The following is a 7,784-nucleotide window of genomic DNA, read 5'->3' as shown; positions in this document are numbered from 1 at the left end:
TTTACACAGCTGAGGATGTTGATAGATGCATTACAAGGATGACTGTTGGTTGTGTTGTTAAGTTGTACAGGTGCACTTTAGAGATTATCATCAGGGGCTGGTCCAGATATTTAGCCTTTTTTGCTGTAAGAGCCTATTATCCCCCTCGAGTCACCACTTGTAACATGGTGCCACAGATCGCTGACTAACATGGAAAATAAAGGCTCTCTGTGCCTCTAAGAATTAGCCACAGTAGCTCTACTCTGGTCGAGCATGCTTTGATCATAAGAAGCATGTGGGTGAATCAAGACGAGGAGCAAACACAAGATGGTGTGACTGCAGATGGAACAGGGACTCTGGAAGCACAGAAACACAAGAATATTTGTCCCAGCCCATCATTGATTCTCATTCAGAGGATCTTCATAATATTAGGAACATTTCCGAGGGTAGCCTTTTAACCAAAATGCCATCTCACACAGCCACTGAATACAGCAGCAGTGACTCATCGTTACATAGTGCCGGCTATTCAAAGCCTGACATTTCAATGACTGACGATCAACTGTCAACCACTGTCCGGGTCGTTGTTGAGCCTCTGTTTTTTCCGTTGTTTGTGTCCTGCGCTGTTAGCACTCGTCGGCTCTTGCCTCGCCTTTTTTCGGTCGAGGTCCCATCGGAGGAGGGACTCAGTGAGAGCAATCACTCTGATTGGCCGTTGGTCTCCATGATGTCACTCATTTAGTGGAGTTTCTCCCTGTTTTTGCCACCTCTTATTTACCAGAGCCATTTACACCTTTAATCAGACATATTCCCCATTAGAAGAGGCTGTATTCGCGAGAAAATTATGTTATTTATCCTAAAAAGTGTTTGTATTTTGCAGTCGGGACTCCTGAGGACCGTAACACAAAAAACCCCATTGGCAGAATAAACTTAAGATAAGTACATTTCTGGAAAACCGCAGATATGTTAAAAAGTGATCAGATACTGCCAACATAAAGCCGGCTTACTATAATAATAACTTAAAGACAAGTTAGTTTAACTTGATGGAAAGCAATGCTGCTGACTTGACACATAATAATAAACGAGTGTTTGTGATCAGCTGGATCTGGTCTGTTGTTGCTGATCTGTTCCTATTGAACAGATCCAACACCCACACTTGTGATTCCTCGTAAACTTACATAATGTTTGTTTTCTGATGTTTTAATAAACAAACACAATGACTCCAGTGTGGGGAGCGAAACAGGTTTTATGAGCCCAGTAAAATTGTTCCAAATGACTAGACCTTTCCCACCCTGTGTTCTCCAGACGATTGATGTGAGAAGTTCATTAAAAGTACATTCACTGGTTTTTGTTACAGCCTCTAACAGATCTGCCAAAACTCAGAATTTCCCCCTGACTCAGAGTTGGAGTTTTGCAACTCAGCTGTGTGCTGATGTTTTGGGTTTTTGGGGCGTCAGTGGGCACCGTCACAAGTCCGGAGCTTACGTCTTGTTTTTGATATACAAAGAAGCTTTTATGGTTTTATTTCAAACTGGATTTTCCTGTCTGTATACGTGGATGCACTTCAGCCTCAGACTTGCTTTTGTATTGTTTGCATTTGCGTTGCAGCTTGCTGCATCACAAATGTACTTGTTCACATACTAAGGACATACTGAGAGTAGATGTAAGACATTTATCATTCCATCTTCGGCGTCTGATGATTGGTGGATGAAACCAACCATCGGCTGTGGACCGATCTTGTTTCCGACATTTTCCGCTGTTCACGGATGGATCATTCAGGTTCTGTTAGCTTTTCTTTAAAACTTTCCACCATTGTTGTTGCTGCTGACCTGCCTACTGACCTCTGACCCCGTCACATCCCCACACCGCCCCTACCGAACCGTGGTACTGCATTTGACAAACACGTAGTAGTGTTCATTTCTGGGGATGTTCACTACGAACGCACCACACAGTCCGCATGTATATGAAAAAACAGAAAAAGACTCAATTCTGTCGTTAGCACACTGGGTGTCATTGTGTATTGGCAGTTATTGGTTCGTTGGCTGGTTTGTCAGCAGGATTGCACAAAAACAGATGAACAGATTTCCACGTAACTTGGATGGAGGATGGGTCTCGACCCGGAATAGACCCCAGTAATGTTTTTGTGCAGATCTGGATAAATGGACCGGTCCAGGAATGTATTATTACTTTCTTTAACATTGCGAGATGAGGTGTTTTTCGCTGATTTCTTCGAGAATAATCCACAGAGCTTGATGGGGAAAAAAACAGGCGTATTTAGGTGGCTGGTAAAGGATTCATTGGTTTGAATGAAATTCCTGCTATCATTTAGTTGCAAAGAGAGATGACAAAATACAGGAAAAACTTGAATAAATGAAAAGGCAAAACATTCAATTTGTAACACTGAAGCCTCCACACAGATCACTGAATAATTTCACAAGTATGAAAATGATCTAAATCATATGTTGTGGCCTCCACAGTTACCAGAACTCAAAACAATTCAATACCTATGGGAGATCTCGGAGCCAATTGATCCCATCATCCCTCCAGTTGAGTTAAGAGACATGTTGAACTCATGCCAGCGAGCACAGAAGCCGCTCTGCAGGCTTCACTAAGACGATTTAATGCTTGTTGATGCTTAAATGTGTCACCCATATGAAGCTAGCACAAGCCCAGATAAATAGGTTTTGGAAAACAACAATAGGAACAATATGAAGGTGATTAGCCACGTTGCCATTGCTGATTCATCTAAACTGGAAAAAAATATGCACGATGGGGAGAATACTAATTCTTTTAGCCTGTGCAAAGCCAAAATACCAAACATCCAGGGCAGCTACAAGTTTGGGGGTTCCCCAGTCGCACAGGAACCAAAAGAAGAGAAAACCTTCCAAAAAAAAGGATGTTTTCGACTCTACAGCTCACGTACTTCTTTTGCTATTCTAAAATGACAGTAATTGGAAATTGGCTGATTAACAGCTACTGGCCACAAATGACCCTTGCTCCAGATTCTCTTCTCGCCCTCTTCTTCTTCTTCTTCTTTTTTTTTAAAAACCTGGCACAAAGAAGACACGGGGCTGTTTCCCATTAAAGAAGGAGTCACACTCTTCCGTCTTGTTCCAATTGGAAACAGCTTATAGCGAACATTATTTAAAGCCCTCGAACACATGGAGTTCAAACATCTGAAGATGTTATAGTTAATGATGAGGTAAGTTTATTTATATTGTCTATGGACCCAAAACAATGAGCACATTTATGTGTAATTAGTTTTAGCACAATAGGTCCTTGTCAAGGCCATTATGTGTTGTGGTTTCCTGGTGAATGTTTGTGCTGGTCACACAGTGTACTTATCCAATCCAACATTAATCAATGTTGAGCTTTGTTACAAGTCATCCCCGTAGTTTTTATTTTTAGTGTCTTCTGCTTTGAAATGCTGCAGTGAAACGGTTTAACCAGATTTTATTTTGTCTCTTCAGCTCTGTAAAGCAGCAATGACTAATTTGCAAAGAACCCGAAACAAACAAAGGTGTCATTAACTTTACATGAGTGAACATCTGCCTCAGTAACAATAAAGAAACCTCACTTTAAAGATGGAACACAAGAGTGGAGACGTTACTTCATCATACCAGGCCGATGTTGTATAGGAGCACAACTCAGTTGTGTTGACTGTGATGACAAAGAGTGTAACCAAGACAAATAATCCAGCTTTTTCTTTATTCTAAAGGTAAACAGCTGAGAAAGGCGTTTTAGATGCAGCACATGCTCTGATTCTGCAGGTGAAATTCAGTCTAGATTATCATTTTTACAGCTTCTAGAAAAATCCTCCTGGATGTTTGAAAGTTGGTATAATGGTCCTTTTCTTGTAGTTTTACTCTCTCGTTATCAACACCCTGATTTTGCACCACCAGTATAAACAATACGTTGTGACTTAGGCTGCATTTGTCTGTCAGAACCCATCTGAGAGGGAGAGAGAGCCCGACCCGAAACTCAACAGACGGTTGTTTTATAACGTCTGGAAACGACTGGAGCCTGAACAGGACATGTAGCCCCAAATCACACAGTAGGTCTGTCGCTGTTATCAATTAATATCACCTTTCACCTGTTGTTTTTTTACCTTATTTAAAAAATTTTTACAAGTCCCAACGGGTCCTGTCGACTTCGGGTCAGGTACCTATGCTCTAATGCACAACATGGGATCTGTAACAACCTGTAATGTAGTTATAACATACTAAAGGACATTTTAAGTCTTTATTCATGTATTTGTTAAAGATTTGTTTATAAGTATTATGTCAGTAATGATGGACAACAAACAATAATTGTAGATATACAACGATATGTGTTTTCAACAGATCAACTAACAGTACAGAGATATGCTTGAGTGTGTAATATGATATAAATATATGATTACAGCAAAGTTATACTGTTTTATTGAGTGTTTACTGGCAGAACAATACATGCGAACAAATACTTTATTAAAAGCTTTAATAGAAATGTCCGTGTAGCTGCTCACAACTACATTATAGTGCGTTATAAAGTATTTACAAGGTGTTTATACTCTGCTCATACATGCTAGACAGGATGTAAAATTAAGCGATAGTGTATATATAAAACATCTAAAACATTAGATAGATTCAAAACTAAAGCGCCAAATAAAAAAAGCTAACATACGACGTTAATTATTGGTGTTTTGTGTGTAATTAGTCCTGGTGAGATGAAGCCTATTAACCGTTTCCATATATAAGTACGTGTTTATGACGTTTAGCAGTCAGAAACTAGCTTGAAATTACTTCAACATTAAATGTAAGCAGAGTTTTGTAGTTTTTGGAGTACGTTATTTATGACTTAAATTAGCTCTTGTAAAGGTAATGTTTTGTTTGTGTAAACAATTACTGGCCTCATTTTACACCTCACTTCACTTTACGAGGAGTGATATAAAACTTGAGGTGAGGAATGTCTGCCCGCGAACATTAAAAAAAAAAAGGGCTCGGAGGTCTTTCTAGCACCTCGTTTCAAGATGTGACTTCAGTTTAGATTTAAGGCAGGAAGTAAGTGTTAGAACGCTGTGTGCTTCACATTCACATCACCAGGTGTGTTGAGGGGCGAGGACGAACCATCAGGACTGTCTGTTGTATGTTCAAGCAGCTTAGGAACATTAAATTTGTAAAAAGCGTCGTCCATCATAGCTCCTTTGAAGTGCTGGTGTTTGAAAATAGTATGAATACATGTTTTTGGCCACCAGTTTGGTCCAGAGTGACAACGCACGTTAAGATTTCAGTTTACTCAGAGAAGATTATGATTAAATATTTTCAAAATGTAGGCTATGACTTTCCCATCATAGAATTTTAACCCAACCTAACAGAATAACATTTATCTCATTGTTCACCCTGAGTACACATTTACTCTCTGGCTGCCAATCATCCATCCATTCCTGCACTGAACATGTTGTTTTTTTCGGTGGTGGGAGGGCAGTCCTCCACCATTCAGAGCTCCCTGTGGGGGGTCAAGGTCCATTACAATGGACCAACATCACCCTGCCCGTTGTTTTTGTAAGCCCCTAATTGCAAAGACCCACAGCAGTGTTGATTGTGACAGTGAGCACATTCATTAGGAACGTCATTAGCAGAGTCATTAACACCGGGGGAGCATGTTAAGGGAGTGTTTGGAGACAGTTATCTGCTGTTGGCAGTGGGTAAATAAAAAGGCTGGACATCTTAATGTAAGTCGGGACGTAGAACAAGAATACGTGTTCGGAGGAGTGTGATAAGGAAAAGTAGAGAGAGTTAAAGTTTGTGTTGTAAGTCGTGATCCAACCCGGTCACCCGTGTAAATGTTGTAAATGTACGTTTCTGCCTAAATTAATATGTTACAATTCATGTTCTCTGAGTTCAATTTTCATTTTATATTGTGACAAGTTTATGACCTTGTTATGTTTAGGCACTCTGTCAGGGTTTGGAAAAGGACGTGTTTTTACTTTAAAATACATGTTTTGCTTCCACAAACTTGGCAAGAGATGTCCAGAAGGTTCGTCAAAAATATATACATTTATTGTCGCCACAAACACGGCTGGAAATTGTCCCTAGAGCTCCTTAAACATATCCAAAATGTTAGGCTTGCAAGTGTTGAGATGCTTTTGTCCCTCTTCAAAAAAATCCAGTCATTTTGCTCTTATAATGACGTCATACAACACGTTTTATAGAAATGTTCATTTGTTTCACATACAAATGTGAATATCTATGTATATGTGGTTTGCAGAAGTGCCTCATTGCAAAGGGAGGAGAATTTATTGTTAAGTGAAGAGCTTATTAACTACAACACCCACACAAAAGGTTATTACAAGACAACAAGGCTGCCAAACGGCGGACTTGTATCAGATTCACATCCTTGGATATTTTAAGGAAACCTGGATATATTTCCAAGTTGCAATATAAAAAAAGTTAAGTTTTAACTTGCCTGTGGTTTTACAAAAATGTACTTAACTAACATTTAATGTGGTGATTGGGTGAATGTATTTCAACAAGTTTGCAGCTTCATATATTTCCAATCACTCATTCATTCATATACCCCTCACTGTAGTGCTCAATACACATGAAGCTACATAATCTCGATACAATACTTATTTACATGTTGCTAATTGATCCAGTTGCGTCTATTGTGCCTCCTAATTGAACGCCAATTACGTCATTAGTCTGTGTTAGCCTGTTTTGACAAGGACTTAACTACCTGCAGATATCTGAGATATCTACGTTACCAATCTGTGCTGTCTGCCACTAACAATATGTAAATGACTAACAATTATCCAGGCATCCGAGTCTGAGTGGAAAATACTGAATGCTGATGGAACAATGAATGCTAATGCTAAAGCTATTCATGAGTACAAGGCCGAAAGTTGTGACTGTGAACTTTACAGAAATCTGACGACTTTGAGAGTCATGTAGTGCGACAAAGGCACATTTCTGGGAGATTTCTTTACAATGTGAGGGCAGAATTATTGCTCTTCTGACTAAAACCCTTAAAGATCCTGTCTCATAGTGTTCCAAACCTGCACGCTGAGTTTTTGTGTCTGTTAAGCCTTCAAACTCGTGGATTTATTACTCAAACTGTACAGACTGTCCTGATTTGTTTTCAGTCTTCTCGCCGGTACCTGGTAACCGCCCACTCACATTTTTCAGGTAAAGCTCTGGAGAAGATGCCTCACATAAAAGCCGACTGTACAATGTGAACAACAGATGAAGTTTAGACAGGAGGAAGGCTGTACACGTTGTTAAAGCAGAAGAACAAAACACGTCAAGGTTGCAGTTTGAGAAACAACTTTCTCTTTTACTCCATGATGATATGTTTTAGGCAGAACAGCATTTTATTTGTTCTCTCTCTTTGGCTTTTTTTTCAAGCTACACTGAGACCACATTACCAAACTTTTCACTTTAAACAATCACCTCACCCTAAAAATGCAAAATCTGGATCTGGAAATTTTAATGGTACCGTGTTTTCATTCTTTTTCACTGCCGTGGTTTATATGTGGTGTGATGTGTGGTCTGGTTCTTTCTTGGAAAGTAGAAGAACCCAGAAATTGTTGAAACAAAAATGTGCAAAAAATTGAATGTTGTTTGTTTCCCTCGAGCAACTTGTCTCCCCTCTATTCACTCCCCCTCTCCCCCCCGAGAACTAATGGCTGATGGTAATTACATTTAATGAGATCATGGGGTTGTCTGCAGGGTGCACTTCTGCAAATTGCTCTCAGCGTGGGGTCTGGAGTGGGATAGGGTAGGGGCCGATGGGGCAGCGGAGGTCGGGGCCAGGAGTGTTTGCCCAGTGTT

At 40.0% G+C, this 7,784-nt stretch overlaps 1 protein-coding gene across 5 annotated transcripts in view; it reads left to right on the top strand.

Moving 5' to 3' along the window:
• LOC115571102 (dickkopf-related protein 3-like) overlaps positions 1–7,784 on the top strand; it is a 30,773-nt gene that overhangs the window by 20,491 nt on the left and 2,498 nt on the right. The window lies entirely within an intron of this gene.

Source organism: Sparus aurata, chromosome 20 (assembly GCF_900880675.1).
Source record: "Sparus aurata chromosome 20, fSpaAur1.1, whole genome shotgun sequence".
Classification (NCBI taxonomy): domain Eukaryota; kingdom Metazoa; phylum Chordata; class Actinopteri; order Spariformes; family Sparidae; genus Sparus; species Sparus aurata.
This window is presented reverse-complemented; position numbering and strand designations above follow the sequence as displayed.